The 20,262-nt window shown below is 38.7% G+C and overlaps 1 pseudogene; it reads right to left on the bottom strand.

Annotated features, from left to right (window-relative positions):
* Positions 1–397: 397 nt before the first annotated feature.
* LOC118631891 overlaps positions 398–20,262 on the bottom strand; it is a 36,096-nt pseudogene continuing 16,231 nt past the window's right edge.

Below are 20,262 nucleotides of genomic sequence, written 5' to 3'. Positions count from 1 at the left end.
CACATACACACACACACACACACACACACACACACGCCCTAATATTTACCACATTTAACATGTAGGAATAAGAGACCAAAAATTCCAGGGCAAGAAGAAAGGAGATGCATTACCAGAACCTAAACATTGTTGGCAGGCCTTCTAAACAGTAAACAAACTAATTACATATCCAGAACAAATGAAAATCCATAAAAAATGTCATCCATGTCTCATACCATAAAGAATAAAGACATGCCCATATTAGATTATTATATACATATATTTACAAAGCCCTTGCAACATAAATCGCATTAAACGGCCAGAAGTTGCTACTCCTTTGTTTACACTGGGATTCGTTCAGGTTGTTTTCCTCCCGTGGAGAATGGTTGGTAACTTAGGTTAGCCTTGGGAGACCAGCTCACTGAAACCCACCATGGTCAAAGGGAACGCAGCTTCCACGATCTGAGTCGGAGCATGCCAGTTCCTTCCCCTGTGAAGCTGGGAGGATCCATCTTTTCATCCCTATCTCAGCGATCCCAGGAGGCTGGTCACAGCACATGACAAGTATCGAAACCACAGTCCACACTCTGAAAGCTGATGGCCAAAGGCTAAGCTTCAGCTCGTTATCTCTTTGAGGAGGCACATGTGATGAAGATGAAGCAGCCTCCATCACGGATGCTGTCATTATATGAGGCTCAGGTCAAGCTTCGACGGCCTGGCCAGGTGTCCGGTCTGCACTGCAGTGCCAGGAGGGCCACATCCTCTGTCACTAGGAAGCAGCACCTCAGCCTCCCTCCGCATCTGAAGGGACATTGAAAGCTTCAGTGTTTTCAGAAGCAGCTTCAGGTTGCCACCAACACACTTACTCCAAGAAGGGTTATTTCCAGAGTGGGTACGTAAATTGATTCAGGGAGGGAAGTAGAAGTCTCGCTTTCTAAAACAGAGCACAGATGCCCTGGCTGGTTTGGCTCAGCAGTTGGCGTGACGGCCTGCGGGCTAGAGAGTCCCAGGTTCAGTTCCCGCCTGGGGCACATACCTAAATAAATAAATAAAAATAAAATAGAGCACAGTTGTTGATTAGTAATGCCTTCAATGCCGGTAAAAATCAGAGTCTGCTCTATAGATTTCAGAAGAGCTGTCCATCTTTTTGTTAGAGAAATATTCTTTTTTTTTTTAATCCTCACCTGAGGATATTTTTACATTTATCTTCAGACAGAGTGGGAGGGAGAGAGAGAGAAACATCGATGTGAGAGAGACATAACGATTGGTTGCCACCCACACAACTCCAAATAGGGCCAGGGACGAACCACAACTAAGGTGTGTGCCCGGGTTCAATTCCGGGACTCCCTGGTCAGCAGGCCGTGGCTCCAACCACTGAGCCAAACTGGCCAGGGTAGAAATATTCAATTCCTAAAGAGTTGAGAGTAAAGGTAGGACCTGGGTCACCGACCCTGCATGGTCTGCTGTGTGCACTGGTTAAGGTCCAGGACTTCCAGGGGCTTGAGTGTGGCCAGCTGAGTCTTCAAAACCTCCACCCAGCTCTTTGCTGCAGGAAAGGTCTCATCTCCTTACCTCAGACAGGTATCTAGAAGCAGATTCAGTAGTTTGACACTCTTTCTGATCCCTGAGCAATACTGTCTAGACTGACACCGATGTTCTTGTTAATGGAAACGTCAAGTATTTCAAGATTTTGGAGCACCTCTAGCAAGTGACCCACCAACACCCCATCTTCTGATGTGAAGGCGCAATCCAGAACCTCAAGCCTTTGCATCTTGCTTGGGTCTGGGAACTTCTGGAGGATCAGAGGCAAGTTTCCTCCCACCTTACTGTTCCGAGACAAATCCAGCTCTTCAAGTCCAGGTATTGTTCCCAGGGCTCCAATGACATCCAAGGTAAGCCTGCAGCTACCCAGCCTCAGGATGTTTAACTTGCTGACAAGATGCATTTGCTGGGTGAGTGCATGGAGGGTTCCAACCATGAAATCAGCTCCAAGAAATAGCCCATTTTCCAAAGTCTTGGAGATAAGGCGGCGAAGCAACCATTTCCCTCATGTCTGCTGTTGTTAATCTGCAGTGATTCGGATCTGGACACTCGTTGACAGCCTTTTTGCCCAGCTTCTGCAGCATCTGCTCATTTTTCTCCATCCTGAATCCCAGTTGCATTTCTGAAGTGAGAGGCTTGGCTCTGTTCCTGCCTCCAGGTGCTCAACGCTAAACACTCCAGTGACCCTTTACTTACAAACAAGCTTGAGGAACTCTGGCTGTTCTTCCATGACCTGACGGGTTTCTCAGCGTGTTGATAGAGTTGTGTTCCTGGATGAACAAGTAACCTTATTAGCATTTAAGGGAAGCATCTTCGGTGAATGCAGCTGCTAGGAAGGGTTTGGGTTGGGGTGGGAGAAGCACAGGTAATTGCCTCCAAACCAAACAGGTGAAGAAGGGGAAGCATTGCAAATATCTTCTTCTATTCAGAAGGTAAACTTTTTATTTTGTTGATGGTTTCTTTGGCTGTGCAGAAGCTTATTAGTTTGATGTAGTCTCACTTGTTTATTTTTCCTTTTGTTGCCCTTGTCTTTGGAATCATATCCAAAAAATTATCCCCAAGATCAATGCCAAGAGCTTACTGCCTATGTTTCCCCTCCCCTAGGAATTTTATGATTTAAGGACTTACATTAAAGATTTTCGTTTATTTTGAGTCAATTTTTGTACATGTTGTTAGATAGTCTAATTTTATTTCTTTGCATACAGCTGTCCAGTTTTCCCAACATCATTTATTGGAAAAACTGTCCTTCCTCCATTGTATATTCTTGTCTCTGCTGTCATAAATTAATTGACTATATATGTATGGGTTTATTTATGGACTTTCTATTCTGTTCCCTTGATCTATGTGTTGGCTTTTATGCCAATACCATACTATTTTGACTATTACAGCTTTGCAATATAGTTTGAAATCAGGGAGCTTGATGTCTCCAACTTTGTTCTTCTTACTCAAAATTGCTTTGGCTAGTCAGGTTGTTTTGTGTTTCCATACAAATTTTAGGATTCTTTGTTCTGTTTCTCTAAAAAAATGCCATTAGAATCTTTATAGAGATTTCATTAAATCTGTAAATTTCTTTGTGTAGTATTTTAACAACAATAATTCTTCCTCCAAGAGCACAAATAATCTTTTGTTTGTGTCTTCTTCAATTTCTTTCAACAATGTCTCATAGTTTTCAGTTCAGCTCTTTCCCCTCCTTGGTTAAATTTATTCCTAGGCATTGCATTCCCTTTGGTGCAATTGTAAATGGAACTGTTTTCTTATTTTTTTTTTTTTCTTTCTGCTAGTTGTTGTTTGTGTCGAAAAATGCAACAGACATTTTTATATTGATTTCATATCTTGCAATTTTATGGAATTCATTTATTATTTCTAATAGTTTTCTTAGTGGAGCTTTTAGGATTTTCCAAATATAAAATCATGTCCACAGAAAGAGACAGTTTTATTTCTTCCCTTTCAATTTGGACACCTTTTACCTCATTTGTTTGCCTAATAATTGTTATGACAAGGACTGCCAATACCGTGTAGAATAAAAGCAGCAAGAGTGGGCATAATTGTGTTGTTCTTGATCTTAGAAGAAAAGTTCAGTTTTTTACCACCGGGTGTGATGTTATCTATGGGTTTGTCATACATGGCCTTTATTGTATTGAGGTACTTTCCTTCTGTACCCATTTTATTAAAAATTTTTATCATAAATGAATGTTATCTTGTCAAATGTTTTTTCTGTATCTGATATGATCATATGATTTTTATCCTTCACTATGTTAGTGTGCTATATCATGTTGATTGATTTACAGACATTGAACCTCCCACTTGATGAATGAATCCCACTTGATCAAGATGTATATTCTCTTAATGTATTATTGAGTTTAGTTTGTTAATATGCTGTTAAGGATTTCTGCAACATGCTCATCAGGAATATTGGTCTTTAGTTTTCTTTCTTTCTTTTTTATTTTTTTGTGGTGTCCATGTCTGGTTTTGGTATAAGAGTAATACTGGCCTCTTAAAATGAATTTGAAAGCATTCCACCCGCTTTAGTTTTTTGGAAGCGTTTGAGAAGGATAAATTGAAATCTTTGAAAGTTTGGTCTTGCGCTTTTATTCACTAGGAGGCTTTTGATTACTGATTCAATCTCTTTACTAGTAATTGGTGTATTCAGATTTCCTATTTCTTCATGACTTGGTCTTGGAAGTTTGTGTGTTTCTGGAAATGTATTCATTTCTTCTAGGTTGTCCAATTTGTTGGCATATAATTGTTCATAATAGTCTCTTATGATCCTTTTTGCATTTCTTAGGTATTAATTTTAACTTGTCTTCTTTCATTTCTGATTTTATTTATTTGAGCCCTGTTCCTTTTTTTCTTTGTGAGTCTAGTTAAAAGTTTATCAATTTGTTTATCTTAAAAAAACAAAAAACAAACAAACAAAACCCAGTCATAGTTCCATTGATCTTTTTATTGTTTTTTAGTATCTGTTTTATTTATTTCTACTCTGATCTTTATTATTCTCTTTCCTCTAATAACTTTTGGCTTTATTTGTTCTTCTTTTTTGAGGTCCTTTAGGTTGCCATGGGGGCCTGTTGGGACTCTCTCTGGGGATGTTTGCACTGGTTGGCACCATGTTCCACTCTTCATCTACCCTGCTAGTGCTGGCCAGTGCACCCCTGCCCCACGCCCTTCCACAGCCCCACTACAGCCAGCAGGTACTGGTAGTCTACACAGGGGACACCTTTTGAGTACCTGACTTTGGTAGCTAGAGAAGCTTGGGTTTGGGGACTCCACAGGACTGAAACAATAAAAAAAAATTCTTGGCAGGCTGCTACCCCAAGGGCATGGCGCAGACATCAAACTGAAGCACACTCCCAAATTAAATATTTCAGTGAACTATTTGATCATCTGTTGTTTATATGAACTTGGAAGTCATATTATATACCTAGTTACATGAGTATCGGGAAACATATTCAGAAAGCTGATGTTAGAAACATTTATTTTTATTTTACTGTTGGCTATGTTTGGCAAAATAATGCAAGGGAAAAAAAAACATGGTTATAAAAGTGATTTGGATGATTTACATGTACAAGTTAAAGGAATAGAAAAATTTAGGAAATTTATAGAGTTGTAAAATTCAAGTATTTCTTAACTACAAGAGAAAATATATAACTAGCTCATTTGGCCCCTGGCAAGTGAGAAGGACACCATCCTGGTTGGCAGATGAAGTAGAGATAATCCCTGGAAGCAAGGTGTGTATTTCTAGGCCAAGATGTTTAATTGCCAGATATATTTTCCCTCTAAAATAGTGGCAGCCCTGTTCCTTCAGCTTGGGTTCTGAAGTGAGGACATCACAGAACAGCTGGGTAACACACAAAAAGTATCCTGCATGGGCAAGAAATTAACCTGTGGCATTTTAAGTCACAAGAAGTTTATTATCTGGGCATAATTCAGCCCAAAGTCTCTCAAACTAAGGGTGTGTCAGAATTACCTGGAAGATTTGTTCCAACACAGATTGGGGTCCTTGCCTTTTGAGTTTCTGATTCTGTAGGTCTAGGGTGGTACCCAAGAATTTGCATTTCTAAAGAGTTCCCAGAGAATGCTAATGCTGCTGGTCTTTGAGCACACTTTGAGAACCTGATCTAACCAATCCCGACATATCCCAGTATTAACTCTAATATGCTTTTGCAGACTGTGTAACTATGAGCATGAAACAGTTTATGGACGAGTGTAATGGAGGTCACTTTTCTACACAATGAGTATTCTATTCAGCTCCTAAACAATTGGAAAATTGCTTTTCCCATCAATGAAAAGGGAAAATAATACTCTACAGAGTAGACAACCTACTGAGTCAGCATAGTCAGTGAAAGACAGAATACGTTGGGACCAGGCAAATAGAAAAGCAAGCATTAGTAGCTGTATTGGTTAGCATTTAGAGAACAGATCTACTCTAGTTAGTTTAAGCTGAAATTGATTTAGTAAACAGTATTAAATAGCTTATAGAAATGTTAGGAATGGTGAAGAAACAAATGTTAGAAACTGTGCCACTCTGTTCATTACTGTGTCTCTACTCTGTACAGGTAATTTGTACTTAATACCTATTTTTTTGTTGAATAATGCCAAGAAGTCATGACTTTGATTCTTATCACTCTGCTCACTGTGCTTCATTATCAGCAAACATGTGTATGTTATATTTGGATATAACCAAAATCTCAGGATGAAGTTATTTTGACAGTTTACTCTTATGCTCATTCTACATCTGTATAGGTGATAGGTAAGATATGGACAATGCTTGGTGTTCTGAGAATTAAATTTCTCAAGAGGAGAGTTTAGAGATGCTATGGATGACTTTATAGAAGCAATCCATTCCTGGTTTTAACTGAAATCATCCTTCAGAGAGCCACTGAATAAACCTTGCTTTAAAATGGGTCTATTTGTGTCAAACTGTATCCTTCAAATAAATTCATTCTATTGCATGTCAATTATACCAGAATGACGTTGATTCAAAAAGTACAAAAAAAAATAAATATGGACTTTTGGCTTTTCCAGGGATGTGTGAAAATGTTAATATAATACACATATGAAGATCCTGAAAATTAAGTGGAAGTAAAGAACTAATCAAATACTAGTGAAAGAGATTTACTCTCATCCAACAAATGTGTTTAATGAATTTTTTTCTATTATAGGAATTGAGTCCATGTAGCTTAATCATTTCTTCCCTCTGTACTTCTTATGTATCATATGATATTTCACTTATAGAAAAATAAAGTCAAATTTAAGCTAGGGTTTAGGAGTAAAAGAGCTATTTTTGAAGCTGGACATTATTATTATTTTTTTTAATCTAGCAACCAAGTATTTGAAACCTGCATGATTAAGAGGGAAAGAGTTAAAAGAAAGATCATTATTATTAGGTCCATTTTTAAGTAACATTGGATCAATAAATATGGAAAAACACACTTTTTCTGAATCCTCTTTATTTGTGTGAGTAAACCTGTTCATGAAAATGTCACATCCTACCGAGCACTGTTCTTGTATTATACCAGACAGTATTCAGTACCCACAGTGCTAGCTGTCTTCCATTCGCTGCTAACATGGGTAGAGCACAGATTGGTAATTGTGTGGTAACTATGCAATTAACTTATGTCACCACTGTACCTTTTCATTAGTGTCACTAAGAGTAGTATTGCCCTCTCAGTGACCTCAGTGTAAGTGATAACATCCTTAGCTGTTAGAGTGGGGGGGGGGAATTAAGTGAATTTGGTGTTGTGAAGGGTGATGGAGTGACAGCCTTGGACACAGGAGCCCTTTGATCTATCACGTGGCGCACGCGGTGAAAATGCAAAGCTCTCTAAGTCGCCTCATTAGTACATCTCACCACTTTCTCCAAGAACAGAAGGCTTCTTACTTATGCTTTTCCTTGTTAAGATGACTTGTGAAGTTACCCGTTGTGTTTCTCGGATTTTCCCCGCGAAGGTGAGTGGCTGTGAGACCGCTCCCGATGTCACTGCCTCATCTGACGGGCCTGCTCCTGGACAGCACCCCCACTGGCGAGCGCAACGGGTGGATCTGTTCCTGCAGGGCCGCTTTGGGATTCCTGGGGATTCTCCTTTACTAAGTGTCTACTTGGGGTATAAGCAAATTCTATTCAGCATTCAATCACTTTTGCAGAAAACTCATATTCCGTATCGGTCAGGTTATTGCTCTTTAGGTTCCTGTTCTCTCTGAAAATAAAATTGAAAACAGACTGTACATTCAAAAGTGGAGCCTTCCTTGAACGGTGAGACACTGGAGAAGGAAACTTGAACTGGAGAGTGATTGAAAGCACGGGCTGGAAAATCAGATTCACCTGGTCGTGGGTCCAGGTGCCCGCATTACTATTCAATAAGAGCACAGAGGAAAGACTGAAGTATTACGGAATGCTAATGCAATACTCCTTTTATCCGTGATACGAAAGAGAGTTCAGGGTTATCTAGGCACAAGGGAGGTCATTTGGACAGAGAGAACTAAGAAACTGGCAGGTGAGAAGTTCCTATCACGGGAGACAGTTCAGCAAGTCCACGGGTTCTAAATAGGCATGTGGTGTGTGTGTGTGTGTGTGTGTGTGTGTGTGTGTGTGTGTGTGTGTGTGGTGTGTGTGTGTGGTGGATGTGAAGGGGGAGGTGGGGAATGCAAGGTACAGTAGAAGGACTTTAATAAAGTGTGTGACAAATCACTCCAGTTGCAGTGTAGTTTATAGAGAAGGTAAGAAACTATCCATGGATCAGTTAAAAAGGCTGTTGCAAGATTTTAGGCAAGCGATGAGAGCAGTCTCCATGAGGGTGCTAGCGGAGGGGATGGAAAGAGAGGCACAGAGTCAAGGGCTTTTTAGGATCCAAACTGATGGGACTTGACTATTGGGAAGTGAGCAGAAGGAAAATCGTGGATGACCCCCAGGTTTTGGCTTGTAGAACTAGATGGTTATTTACTCATGGAGGATACTAAAGAAAAACAAATTTGTGCAAGAAGACCGGAGATTTACCAAGATGATTTTAGATCTCTTAAGAGTAGATCATGAGTTCACAGTGCCTTTTATTCACTTTTTTAGTAACTTGTATCCACTTTCTCTTTCCACCCATTTCCCACACTGAAGCCTTACAAAAACCCTAATTTGATTACAACACTTTCCTCCTGCTTGAAAGCTTAAATGATTCCTCATTGCGCTTAAGAGTTTTTTTAAAGTTAATCTTCAAAACTTGCCTGGTCAGGTCTCTGCTTCTTCTGTTGGCATTAGATTATGCCACTCTCCTCCTTGCTCATTATCCATCCTTTACATTGGTCTTTTCATTTCTTGACAGCATCATGGTCTGCAGCCTACATGCTCAACAATCTTGGCTTTCACTTTTGCCCATCCTTCAGCTGTTAGCTCAAACTTCTTCAAGGAAGTCTTTTCTGCTATACATTCTCCTGGCCCTTAGAATTTTCTTTTATAATACTATTGATGGTAAATTCACAGCAGTGATTCTGTGAAACGTCAACGTCTTTATGGAAGTTTGTATTTGAGTTGGTTAGATAGAAGTTTGATCCCCCAAAGATTTCCATGCCCTAACCTGGAACCCATGACTATGTTACTTTGCATGGTGAAGCAGACTTTGTAGATTTGATTAACTTAAGGATCTTAAAGTGGGGGAGATGATCCTGGACTACCTGAGTGACCCCATCAAAGCTCATGCGTCCTAAAAGTGGATAACTATTCCAGTTGTCAGAGACAGAGCTATGCTAACAGAAGTGAGGTAAAGGAGACGCTACATTGCTGGTGGGGGAAGAGGAAAATGCTCTGAGAATGTGGGCAGCCTCGAGAAGCTGGGAAAGGCAAGAACGTGGATTGTCCCCCAGAACCTCCAGAAAGGACTGAAGCCCTGATGACATCTTGATTCTATCCCAGTGAGACTGTGTTAGACTTCTGACCTACTGAACTGTAAGAAATACACTCGTGTGAATTTAAGCCAGTGTTTGTGGTATTATGTTACAGGAAGAAGAGAACTCAGGGACAGGGACAACAGCAAGGTAATTTTGGAGAGAAGAGGATGAGTGAAGGTGGAAGAGGGTATGGAGGGATAAATGGTGATGGAGAAAAATAAAGATAAAATGCAAAAATAAAATAAATACAGATGCATTTATGAATTGTGTTTGCCTGATAACAAATTCCAAGTGTATTTCTGGTCCATAGATTGCTAATTTAGGAATCACATTGTTTAATCAGGATGCTGAGTCTCAAGAAAGTATGGTATTTTGAATTATCAATATAAAAGTGATCTTCAACTTTGATTTTCTTAATTGAATTCACAACAGCATTCATAACATTAGATGTTTCATTTCAGAAAAAAAACTTTCAAAGCTTTACATGGATTCCACAAATTGCATGAATAATTTTTTTTTTATTTTCAAGTGTTTCAATCTGCAGTTGGTTGAATCCATGGGTGCAGCAGGCTCAGCTGATACGGAGGGCTGATTATAATATATCCAACAAATCTATAATTTATAATTATAAATATAGGTATTTCCTCCAAGGAATTTAAGATAAACTCTAAGAGGACCTAAATTGCTGCCCAGCCTGAAAGGTGTAAGAAGAGCAACATCTGGTCCCCTCAGTATCTTGAAGATTCTCTGGGGAAGCAAGCAGAGCACCCCACTCTTTCCTCTCCCCTGATGACACACTCACGAGGCATAAATTCACCTGTCTGTTGAGGAATCAGGGCATGGAAATTATCCCCCTTCTCTTCCAGACCTCAACGAGGATGGTAGAGACCTGACATCTATAACAGTAAACATAAAAATGCAAATGAAACAGACATGCTTTCTTCATAACCTATCTTCAAAACAGGAACAAGATATGCTCTGCTGGGGGTTCTCAACATCCTGCTCTGATTCTTCACCGCTCACAAATCTGAGCTGGAAGAGTGTTCAGAAAGCTATGATCAGTGCCATGTAGATTTAAAGAGATGCACAAAGCACATCACTTTCGGTAGAAAAATCTAGAAAGTAATTGAAACAGTCTAAGACATATTTGTAAGAAGTGATTAAGGAAATACACATCCCATTATTCTGCAATTTCAAAGGGATGATCAAATTTCTACCCTGGGGCTGTACAGAAATCAGATAAACGGAGTAGGGAGACTAAAAGGGGAGGTGAAAGGCGCTGCAGTTCCACAGGTCACCAGGGCTGAGGGGAGGGGCAGAAGCTACGCTTGGAACTGAGCATAAGATTTGGGGAGACAGACGAGGAGAAGTCTTCCAAACGGTACCACTAATGTAAATGTATTTTCTTATTCTCTGTCACTGTTCGATATAAACCTTCAGCTGTCTCAGTGCAGTATTTTTACATCATCCTCTAAACCTCCCATCATCCACCGATTTTTTTGACACTGGTATCTATCTCACCAGTGTTAAAAAAAAAAAAAAAAAAAAAAAGAAAAGAAAAGCAACACCATTTCAATTCAGCCTAAACATAATTGTAAAACTTCTTATGCATATATATATTTCAAACTCTATGGCTTTAATGAATAAATTTAGCCCAGAGGTTATTTCCTGTCATCAGAGGAACTCTGAAACCACTATCCCTGATCAGAGGAGAAACGGGGGAAAGAAATGCACTAAAGGATACACTACAGGGTACGCTACAGTGCCTGCTTTCCAGGGCCTTGCTGTTTTCATTTTCCTAGATGTGTTTCTCTTTTCTGGGTCACATTCTCACCTCCAGCTCCCAGGCACACACACCATTTGGGGTGTACTTCACAGAACCCTCAGGGTTCTGACAGGTTATGATGGGTTGCCAATCAAAGGGCTCTGTACCAACCATGTCATTCCCCTGCCAAACATTCCCCTGCCAAACAGAGGGCTTTTTCTCAGGCTGGGCCAAGGATAGTTTCACATCTTCTTGGTCATATGTGCAAGAGGTGAATACATGACCCAAATCGGAGTCTTTAATTGAATTTATATAGAGAAGTGAAATCGCTCTTTCTTCTAGGATCGTAAGCTGTTAAGATATAAACCCAGACAGGATCCCCACTACACAGACATATTGGAGTCAGAAATACAAAAATACAAGTGTAGACTAGTGTCGGTGGTGGTGGTGGGTGAAGAGAGAAAGATGGAGAGAGCGCACTGGTGCTGTTTGAATTGCAAACTCCAGCTTGCGTTACCGAAATGAATGCGACTCCTGTCTTTCTGTGCTTTGGTCCTGCAAGCCAATACATTTACTTTTATACTTCGGCTATTTTGAGTTGGACTTCTATCACTTTCAACAGAAAATTTTATAATTCAGGATTCAGAATATGTGAAAGAGTTACAGAACAAGATAACATATGTAACAAAATCATCTAACTAAAAGTCAATAAAAATGAAGATGTCTGTTGGACAGAGTCATAAAAAAGAGAATCGTAGAGTACTAAATCTTAATCAGGATTGAATAGGAGATTTTAAAAAATAAATTAAATTTCTTGGGGTGACTTTGGTTAATAAGATTATATTGGTTTCAAGTGTACAATTCTATGATACATCATCCATGTATTGCATTGTGTGCCCATCACCCAAAGTCAAATATCCTAAAGTCACCATATATTTCACTGATTACCCTTTACTACCTCCTCCCCACCTTCCTTCCTCTGGTAACCACCATGTTGCCTGTGTTATGATTTTTTATTCCTTTGTCTGTCTCATGTGTTCATTTGTTGCTTTCAGTTTTATATCCCACATATAAATGAAAGCATATCGTTCTTGACTTTTTCCTTCTGATTCAGTCATAAGAAAGATGAAATACCGCCATTTGGAACAGCATGGATGGATCTTGAGAATATCATGCTCAGGGAAATAAGTCAGATGGAAAAAGAAGGGTATGTTTTTACTGGTAAAAGAGAAAAGAAAGAACTCTCTCTTTACCTCTGTAAATGTATAAGCAAAGAAGTGGAGGCAGAAAGACTATCTGAAATAGATATTCAAATTTCAACCATGCACATAATCTTTGACTGAGAAATGTGTTTGACTTTGTCAAAGTGCCTGACAACTCATTAATTTGATTCTAATTTCAGATAGTAAGGCTTTTAAAAGGTTATTAGTCATTGTATTATGGTATAAATTAATATGGTTATTTCAATTCCCCCTAAGCTACTATTGATAGCAACCAAGTTGAAGGAATAGATGTTCTGATAAAGAGCCTAGAAGCTAAGAAAACGTACAACACTCTTGAAGAAGAAAAGGAAGGGAGAACTTGTCCTAACTATGATCAGTAATGGTTATCCCCAAACTGCATCGGCTGAGACAGTGAAGTATTTGCACAGCAATTGGAAAATAGGCACACACACTTGGAATTACCCATTGAATTGAGCATATTTTTTTTTTTAACTTTTGATAAATTGAATTCTCTAAATTTTTATCATATCTCATGTACATGGATCAACATTATGTTGTGTGTAATATGGACACAGATAAATGGCATTCCTTTTGGATTGTAGAGCTAATGTGAGAAACCCTTGCTTCCATAGCAACAAGAATAATAACACACACAAAATAAAAATCACAATTTTCTATGCAACAAAGCACAGTGGGTACAAGGAAGCTCAGTGAACTGAATTCCAGACAGACTAAGCCCTCCATCCATGAGCAGAGAACCATGGTGTCAGCCTCCCTCAGTGGAGTGAGCATCTGGTCTGGGTGGGGGTAGACAGAGAAAAGGCCTGCCACAGAAGGAGAATAAGAATAGAAGAAATCACCTATGTCTTAGAGAAGAAGGTAGACTGGAATATGAGTTAGAATCTGAAAGATATCCAACCACAAAACAACCAGCTCTCCTTGACAGTTCTCCCTGCCTCCTCCCAATGCAAACTTGCATTTTACTGTCCCCCTCCACCCACACACACAGTGAGATTTCACTGAAATGAAAAACGTCTGCTCTGTAAAAAAATGCCATCGAGAGAATAAGATAAGCCACAGAGAGGAGAAAATTTTTGCAAAAGACATATGTGATAAAGAACTATTATCCAAATATACAAAGAATTCTTAAAAGTCAATAGTAAGAAAATGAACAACCCAATTTAAAAATAGGTGTGGCCAGATTGGCTCAGCAATTAGAGCATCAGCTCATGGACCAAAGGGTCTCAGGTTCAATTCCAGTCAAGGGCACATACCTGGGTTGCAGGTTTGATCTCCAGTCCCATTCAGGGTCATGCAGGAGGCAACAAATCAGTGTGTCTCTCTCACATCGATGTTTCTCTCTCTTTCTCCCTCTCTTCCACTCTCTCTAAAATAAAAATAAATAAATAAATAAATAACCAAAAAATAGGCTGAAGACCTTAATAAATGCATCACCAGGGAAGATATGCAGATGGCATGTAAGCATATGAAAAAACGCCCACATTATATGTCATTGGGGGAAATGCCAATTAAAACAATGAGATACCATTACATACTTATCAGAATGCCCAAAATAAAAACACTGACAACCTGACATGCTGTCCACGTTGCGGAGCAACAGGAACTCTTCATTGCTGATGGGAATGCTAAATGGCGCAGCCAGCTTGGAAGACAGTTTGACAGTTTCTTACAAAACTAACCATGCTCTTACATATGATCCAGCAATCATACTCCTTGGCATTTACTCAAAGGAGCTGAAAACTATGTCCACGCAAAAACCTTCACACAGATGTTCACAGTAGCTTAATTCATAATTGCTTACACTTGGAAGCAACCCAGATGCCCTTCAGCAGGTGAATTAATTAATAAACTGCAATACCTTCAGACAAAAGAATAGTATTTAACTTTAAAAAGCAATACATCATCAAGTTCATCAAGTCATGAATGACTAAGTGAAAGAAGCCAATCTGAAAAGGCTACATACTATATGAGTCCAACTATTCTGGAAAAGACAAAACCATGGAGACAATAAAAAGATCAGTGGTTGCCAGTTGTTGAGGGCCAGGAGTTGGATGAATAGGTGGAACACAGAGGATTTTTAGGTCAGTGAAAATACTCAGTATGATGCTGTAATGATGGGTACATGTCATTACACATTTGTTGGAACTCACAGAATTGAGAACACCAAGATGAACCCTAATGTAAACTATGGGCTGTGGGTGATAACAGTGTGTCAGTGTAGGTTCATCAGTTGTAACAATGTACCAGTCTGGTGGGGGATGTTGATAATGGAGCAGGCTGTGCATGTGTGGGGTAGAGAGTAACTAGGAAATCTCTGTACCTTCCTCTAAATTTTCCTGTGAACCTAAAGCTGCTCTGAAAATAGAAAACACTTTGCCCAGCTAGTGTGGCTCAGTGGACTGAGCATCGTCCCATGGACTGAGAGGTCCTGGTTCGATTCCTGGTCAGGGCACATGCGGGATTGCTGGCTCCATCCCCAGTAGGGGCCATGAAGGAGGCAGCCAATCCATGTTTTTCTCTCGCATCAATGTTTCTATCTCTCTCGCCCTTCCTCTCTCTCTCTTTTTTTTTTATCCTCATCCGAGGACATTTTTCCATTTTTTGTGCAGACAGAGTGGGAGGGAGAGAGAGGAAGAGAGAGAGAGAGAGAGGGAAACATCGATGTGAAAGGGACACATCGAGTGGCTGCCACCCGCACGACCAACCAGGGCCGGGGACAAACTGCAACCGAGGTACGTGCCCTTAGCGGGAACCGAACCCGGGTCTCTCGGGACCGCAGGCGGACGCTCTAACCGCTGAGCCAAACCGGCCAGGGCTCCCTTCCTCTCTCTATAAAAAACTAAATAAATAAAAATAGAAAATCTTGCCCTGGCCGGTTTGGCTCAGTGGTTAGAGCATCAACCTGCGGTCCAGAGAGACCTGGGTTCGGTTCCCGCTAAGGGCATGTACCTCCGTTGCGGTTTGTCCCCGGCCCTGGTTGGTCGTGTGGGTCTCAGCCACTCGATGTGTCCTTTTCACATCGATGTTTCTCTCGATGTTTCTCTCTCTCTCTCTCTCTTTTCCTCTCTCTCCCTCCCACTCTATCTGAACAAAAAAATGGAAATAATGTCCTCGGGTGAGGATGATAAAAAGGAAAATATTTAGACATGAGGTTACCTTTTTTTTTTTCTTGACTTGAGAAGGACAAACTTGCACTTAGAAGTAAGAAAATGAGAAAACCCCTTAAAAAGTCAGGAGTTTTAATGAGAACTTATTCACATCAACATTTCTAGAATGAAATGTTGGAGTTGAAAAATAAGTGTTAAGTGTTTTCCATGGCTATCAGATTGATTATCTTCTCAATTTGCATCTCTGCCTGACTAAAACTATGTATATTGCTCCTATCAGTGTTACTGACTGAAAAATTCACTGTTCATAAAATTGGCAATGAAGTCATACGGGATAAAAATATTGCACATTTAAAAATCAATTCTAAGCAGGGTTTACACCAGGGTGATACGTGTAGACAAGCCTCCATATTTAAGTGAACGTTATATTAAATCTCATCCGCTATGATGCTGCAAAAGCCCAGCAAAACACTGTTACCAATAAAATTATTGTTATGCAAATGCGCTGCTAACCTCATATACTTGCTTTTTGAACAACCCTTTTATTTGAATATATTGAGAATATTATTGCCTTTTGGGAAAAATATACCACATGGAGTATTTTTCATAGCTTTTAATTTATTTTTCTTTCCTTCTTTTCTTTTTAATGTAGACATATAGCAAAAACAATCCTCTGGTAAATTTACATATTTGTTCTGTCTCTGCGTACAAAACTTCACTAAGAATGTCTATATTTTTCATTTCATCATGTTCAGATTAAATTATAAACTTTGTTTTATTTCACTGTTAAAAAATATATTGGAAAAAACCTCTGTTTCTAAAAGACATATTCAGAATATTTGTAAAAATATGTAAATGAGATATAGTATATACAAGCAATACAGGCACAGATTTTTACCTTTCTTTAGACCTACATGATCTTTCTTCGATTTTTTATACTTCAGTGAAGTTTAACAATATTAGCATATGCTTATATATTAATACTCATATACTTTTTAATGTTATTTGTAAAACTTGGCCTATGCTTTTCATATTATTACAAAAACTTGACTCTTAATAGTATATATGAATAGTGGTTGAAAGGTCCTACATATAAATGAGTAATATATATGGATATTTATTAAAGGATCATCCATAATTATCCAACTTTAAGTGCAAAGTCTATGTAAGAATGATATTTTAGAAGAGTTATTCTCTTGAAAATGTAATTAGGTTCTAATTTACAATAAATAGCAAAATACAATGATGTGATTACTAGTATTAGAGAGACAAAAGTTTTATACTTTAAAGAAAAATATAAGAGCAAATATAAATTTTATAATGAATTAAAATATATATATATATTTTTTTTTAGTACGTGCCCCAACAGGAACCGAACCCATGACTCTTTGGTCCACAGGCCAATGCTCCAACCGCTGAGCCGAACAGGCCAGGGCTTTTTTTTTATCCTCACCCAAGGACATTTTTTGATATTTTGTTCAGATAGAGTAGGAGGGAGAGAGAGAGAGAAACATCGACGTGAAAGGGACACATCGAGTGGCTGCCACCCACACCACCCAACCAGGGCCAGGGACAAATTGTAACCGAGGTACATGCCCTTAGCGGGAACCGAACCCTGGTCTCTCTGGACTGCAGGCTGATGCTCTAACCACTGAGCAAAACCAGCCAGGGCTGTTTTAGATAATCTTTACAATTATACAAATATTAACTTAGTATAAGAATTACTTATTCTCTCTAATATACCAATGTTCAAATAATATTGATGGGCATATTCAGATGTATTTCCCTAAGTAGCCACCAGATGGCTACATGGGCCCTTTCTTAATTTTGAACTTTCACTTTTTGGGATTTTTTTCCCCCTACAAAACTAAAGTGTGATGATATAATTGTTATGAATGCAATGATGTGTGTGATTTGTTTCTTTTGATATTAGTATAAACACTGAAGACTAAAGCGATAAAATTTAAAGAATCCCCAAATCACAGAAGTTTTAAATATTTAGCGATCTTCTAGTCCAAACTCTTAATTTATAAGTTAAGAACTTTATATCTAAAAGATATACATTTCTTCATATTTGGGGCTTTATTTTCACTTTCAAAGTGAAGTCTAATTCAAATGCAGGATTGAAGAAAGGACATAAAAAATACTGTAACTCTGCAAAGAAAAAGTAAGAGGTTTATTTCTTTAAATTATTCATGAACTTATATAAATCCAAATGCTGAAATTTTTACATTCCTTTCATTCTGTCAGTTCACTTATAGGAAAAAAATGGGCAAAATAGAAGAAAGTCTAAAACATTTTTAAAAATTTTTAAATCTTAACATATTTTGCTCTTCAATACACTTTTCTTAAAAAAAAGAAATAGCTTTATGCTAACACAAAAATAACTAAAATAAGGGTCCTGTAACTCAGTCAAGTATTAGTATTTAACATAATCGTTTCTTAGAAGGCATTGTAGACTGTACATAAATTTAGCATATCTTTATTTTCCAAAAATAACATTCGTTTTGATGTAATTTTTCTGAACTACGTCCTAACTATTTGCAGCAGTTTGTTTTGGTTTAAGTGCATATCTTTGTGCATATCTTTACATTTTCATAAGATTATACTTAACATTGAACCAATGACGCTGCAATGATTTGGCATAATTGATCTTTATTCTCCTTTGTCGTGGGAGAGCATAATTGTACATGCTCACAATTATGAGATTTCACTCAGAATGAACAAGTCACCTTGTTCCTTCAAAAATATGACTGTTTGCACAGGACAGATAATAGCACCTTTCTACAGGTCCACAGAAAAGAATGGAATCGGAGCTTGGTGAGGATGGGGTGCCAAGAAATGTCTGGGTAATGCGGTGTAATTTACTTTCCATTATCTGATCTTGTCTTGCTCTCAAATACCCTTTCTCACTGATTGAGGAGAGGAACACGAAGCAAAACAAAATCAAACCTTAATCTCAGTACACTAGTATGTCTTCCTGTTGTTAGTGTCTTTCAGATGGCCCTTTAAAATTTCTTCTCATCTGGAGGTGTCTTCTCTCTTCTTTTTCTTTACCAAAATGTTATGATATAATGTACAACAAAGGGTACTTGCCCCTCTGGTTGGGGAAGAAAGCTTTTTGGTTTGGCTGCTGTTTTCTCAGTCCAAGACATTTCTATAGCAACATCGCTGGTACCTTCATGTCCCTGGGTATCCTGCAATAGTGTCACTCTGAGAGTCCTTGTCCACCAGACTTCTCCATATTTCTGTGTCCCCTCTCTGAGCCCTCAGGAACCTCTACTGCGTGCCACAAAGACTACAAAGAACTGGCCCTCACTGCTTAGTGACTTGAAATCTCTGCTGTTAGCCTGCTTTGGCTGCCCATGATGTTATGAGAAGCCCAATGATCCAGTCCTCTCTCAGCTTGTGCTTCCACCTTCCAGTGTTTTAGTCCCTCTCATCAGAGCATCCTATGTTCTCTTTGAGAGTGGAGTTGAGTGATTAAATGAAGGAAAAATCTTCTCATCCCATCCCAAGAACTGCCATTGTCCCTTTGATTTTCAGGAACTTTTCTTATATTAGTCCATCCTCTCCTCTATGGCTTTCATAGGAAAAACCCTATGCTCAGAATCTCAAGTTTTGTTCAGTGTTTGTGAACTGAAAAATATTCTTTCTTTCTTCCTTTCAAAAAAATATTTTTCTCAATTTTTAGAGAGAAAGGAAGGGGGGGGGGGAGAGAGAGAGAGAGAGAGAGAGAGGGAGAGAGAGAAATGTCAATGTGAGAGAAAAACAGTGATTAGCTGCCTCCTGCATGACCCCTACTGGGGATCAAGCCTAAAACCTGGGCATATGCTCTGATGGGGGAAATGAACAGCCAACCTTTCAGTGCATGGGACAACACACAACCACACCAGCCAGGCCTGCCTTTTTCTTCTCTTTCTCTCTCTCTCTCTAATAAAATATTTTCTTTTGCAACAAATCCTAAAGCTCAAAACTTTCATTTCTCTGTGAAAGTATATTTAAGAAGTTTGAGACCTGAACTTGAGAAATTAGCACCTTATTTTATTCTCTGCTCATTTTACCTTTGTGAAATAGGAAATTAAAGAAGTAAATGAATAGGAAGACAGAAAAAAACAGAATCTGCAGTGGAAAACAAACCATTGATTTAATATCTCAAATATACTGTTACTGTTTCATTATTAAGACTTAGAAACTCTCATACATACTCAATGTATTCTTCATATTTCTCCATAATTCTCAGAAGTAGCACTGAGGGGCATGTAATTTGCCTTTGATTGCCACTGTATTTTGTTGTCTGCTCATCAAGCAGGCCACGAGAAAACAAAAGTCTGTCTCATGTCAAAACTCATTCACTTATTCATTCATATGTTCACTCATTCATTCATTCATCAGCTACCAGATGAATATAGAAAAGAAGTACAACAAAAATAACAACACACAACCTCTCTTTTAGTAGCACATTGTAGTGTTTAAAGAAGCCTTCGGGGCGTTGAAAGGGCAAAATCAGGGCATCAGTTTATGGCTGATTTTTTCATGCTGCAGTAAACTTGAGAGAATCCTCTGGGAAAGAAACTAGTTCTGTTGCACTTGTTATTACTCTTATAATCAGACCAAAAAAAAAAAAAAAAAAAGAACATAATAAAAAGACATGATTTTGACCTCCACTTGGCCTAGAATTTGGCACCTCTAATTAAAAAATGAATGTACCCAATATCTTACAGAATAAAGCCCTTTTATAACAAATAACCTT

Source organism: Molossus molossus, unplaced genomic scaffold (genome assembly GCF_014108415.1).
Source record: "Molossus molossus isolate mMolMol1 unplaced genomic scaffold, mMolMol1.p scaffold_m16_p_16, whole genome shotgun sequence".
In the NCBI taxonomy this organism is placed as follows: Eukaryota; Metazoa; Chordata; class Mammalia; order Chiroptera; family Molossidae; genus Molossus; species Molossus molossus.
The sequence above is the reverse complement of the archived record's forward strand: the minus strand, read 5'-3'. Positions and strand labels throughout refer to the sequence as shown.